A 3,452-nucleotide genomic window follows, 5' to 3' on the forward strand; every position below is an offset into this window, starting at 1 on the left:
CTAACTGGAAGCTTGGTGCAAGTTCAAGCTATTTTGGTCGACCGAAATAGAGTTTTGGTCGACCGAACTAGATAGAATGTTTTCTAAAAACATGATGTTAAGTGTTGGTTGGTTTGGTAGACCGAATTGAAGCATTGGTCAACTGAAATAGGCCATCGGTCGACCGAACTAGCCCTCAACAGTAGAAATGGCTACTGGAATTGATGAATTACTGTACAATGAAGCTACCAAAAGCCATCGGTCGACAAAAATAGAGTTTCGGTAGACTGAAACACCTCGAAATACTGCTATATGACCTGCTATATGCCAAAGGTGTTAAGGTTCAACCCATGCTTCAATTCCCCTCATACAATGGATCAAACATGAAAGTTTAAATGTGATTTTCAATGAAATTCATGTAGGTGAACATGTCAACAAGCTTTAAATGGATAAATGAATACAAAACAATGGCCCGTGGCCTCATACATGCCCTTTACAAGATTTTCATACACCAAACCTCCAAAATTGTTTAAAGTACATTTTTATAGTAAATGCTAGTACCAAATGTGTACAAACGCTAAAGTAAACATGCTTGGCCATTGGCCTCATTACGTATATGCTCATATTGTCAAAAGTAAGTGCTTAAGTATCATTACACATTAAGAAAGTCACATTAGCTTTTAAAATACCATACATCCATGCAATGCGAAAATATAACTTCAAAAGTAAAGCATGCTAAACACTTGCATGTCAATATACAAAAAAATGTTCCAAATTGCTCATAAGCCTCTAAGGATGATGAACATCCAAGAATATAGTCTCCTTACCTAAAAAACAACCCAAACCACTAGGGTGAGCAATCAAGTTACTCGTAGGAAGAAGCATATGCATATACCCTAAAGTTTCAATATCATTGCAAGATCAATATAGACGAATACAATGGAGCATTCCACTTAACGTCTATGTTCAAGGTGTTCTAGGGGATCATCTTAAGCTAACTTAAATATCTCTTAGCAACACATATCAATATCAATGCACTTAACAATATCAATTCACCAATAACAAAAATCACAAGTTACAATTAAGCATTGATTATCAACTTGGAATTTAATGCGAAATCAAATAGTGGAATACTTGGACATCAAATCTTGGATAAAGCCAAGACCTAAATGGTTATTTCGGGCATTAGCCCGCCAGGAATGCCACCCTAAGTGCGCACTATAAATGGGGAGAACTTATACCTCCCGCACTAGAGCTAAACTCTAGCCATATCACTTGTAACAACAATGTCCCAAGATAGTCTAAAATATAGCAAGTTCAAAACTCATACATAATTATTAAGGTATATATATATGTCACATTCCATGCACAAGTATTTTGAAACCACACAAACCATGTCTTAGGGCTTCCAAGTCTAGAATGGCATAATAAATGACAAGTATTCATTATGATATATTGTGTAAAACAATATCACCAACTTATCAATTCAAACCATGCCTCAACAATAAGCTTTATATACTAGATTACAACATTATAGTATTAAGCTTCTAAAATAATTACAATTACCAATAGTAATCTACTAGATTGTAGGATTAACATCACAATAGTATAGTAATTTTAACCAATAAGAGTTCAATACAACATTAATAATCATACTCAAGATATAAACACATCATACATGCTTAATCAATAAAATCCTAAGTCAATCATAATAATTTCCTATAGTATGCAATACTACAATTCTAAAAGCATGTATACAATATATATTAAACCCCAAAGGATTTTAAAACACTTAAAATATAAATATATTACCACCCCTACCTCAATAGAGAATTGAATCTCTATAATCTAAGCAGCCAAGCTCAAAATGGAAAACATGTTTAGGGTTAATGAAGAGGAGAGTGAGGGGAAACTTTTGTGTTCTAAGGTTTTAAGTCTAGGGTGAATGGAAAGAGGCAAAAAATGAAGTCAAAGCTATTAACCAAGCTTTTCTCCAATGGTGGCTAGGTTAGGGTTTTGAGAGGAAGTAAAATGAAAAAGATCAAGATGAAAATGGTGAGTGGAGGATCTAGTATTCCTCCACTCACTATGTGCTCTTACACTACCTCTCTCTCACACACAATACAAGACTAAATTATGATCCTACACTTGTCACAAATCCAAGGCTCCTTCCTAGGCTTAATCTTAAGCCTACACTTGTCAACCATTTAAGCCAACAAGTGTACCTTTCTTAGGCCAACATGTTGGTGAATCTCCATCCTCCCAATGTCAATAGATCATGCTCACAAGTCACTCCACCCGATGCGAACAAGTGGCTCCTTGAGAATGTGACACTTGTCACATTTTCCAAAAATTGCAAAAAGGTTATTTTTGAAAATATCTTCCTAAACAAATTACAAAATGGTCACTCAGGATGAAAAATAATTACTTTATGAAATTACACAAAAACCCCAAAAATAAAGAATAATTACAATAAATTTTGCATCCATGCCCTTTATGAAAAAGTAAGCAACTAGAATGTATTTTTTACAAAAGTAGAAATACAAATGTCATGGAAATCAAACATCATGAATGAATGCAAAACCGGAATCAAATCTAAGCACAAAAAGTGAGGTTATGCAAGAAAAAATGATAAATGGGAAAAAGAAGAAATTGGGAAAAGACAAAAAAAGAAAATCGCCGAAAAAGGAAAAGGAGGAAAAAGATCGGGTCATTACAACCTACTCTCCTTAAAAGGATTTCATCTCCGAAATCAAGTCGTACCTGAAAGAGAGAACAAATGGGGATACCAAGAGCGGACCTCCTGTTTGAGCTCCCAGGTAGCCTCCTCAACACCTTGATGTCTCTATAAGACCTTAACGAATGGAATAGTCTTGGTCCGTAAAACCTGCTCCCGTGAATCAAGAATCTGGAGTGGACCCTCCTCGTAGGTCACATCCTCATCAACAACAACATCTATCTACCGTAAAACATGCGATGGATCCGGCTCGTACTTCCTCAACATAGATACGTGAAAGACGTCGTAAACCCTATCCAGGTTTGGCGGCAATGCCAAACGATAAGCAACTTCACCGACGCACTCCAAAATCTGAAATGGTCCAATGAATCTAGGAGATAACTTACCCGTCTGCCGAAATCTCAGAAGTCCCTTCCATGGAGTGAGAAAGACATGGTCCCCTACCTAAAAAGACAAGGATCTCCTCCTCTTATCAGCATAACTCTTCTGCCTGCTCTGAACTGTAGCCAACCTCTGCCGAGTTAACTTAATTTTCTCTGTAGTCTCAAAGATAGTATTAGGACCCAAGGTGACTGTATCACCTACCTCGGTCTAACAAACTGGAGATCTGCAAGGTCTGCTATACAACACCTCAAAAGGTGTTATGCCAATACAAATTTGGTAACTATTATTGTAGGCAAACTCAACCAAGGGTAAGTAGTCTTCCCAATTACCCCCAAAATCCAAAATGCAAGCT

This window comes from Cornus florida, unplaced genomic scaffold (assembly GCF_030987335.1).
Source record: "Cornus florida cultivar Cherokee Brave unplaced genomic scaffold, ASM3098733v1 CherokeeBrave_3.0.0_Hap2_Chr05, whole genome shotgun sequence".
Lineage (NCBI taxonomy): Eukaryota > Viridiplantae > Streptophyta > Magnoliopsida > Cornales > Cornaceae > Cornus > Cornus florida.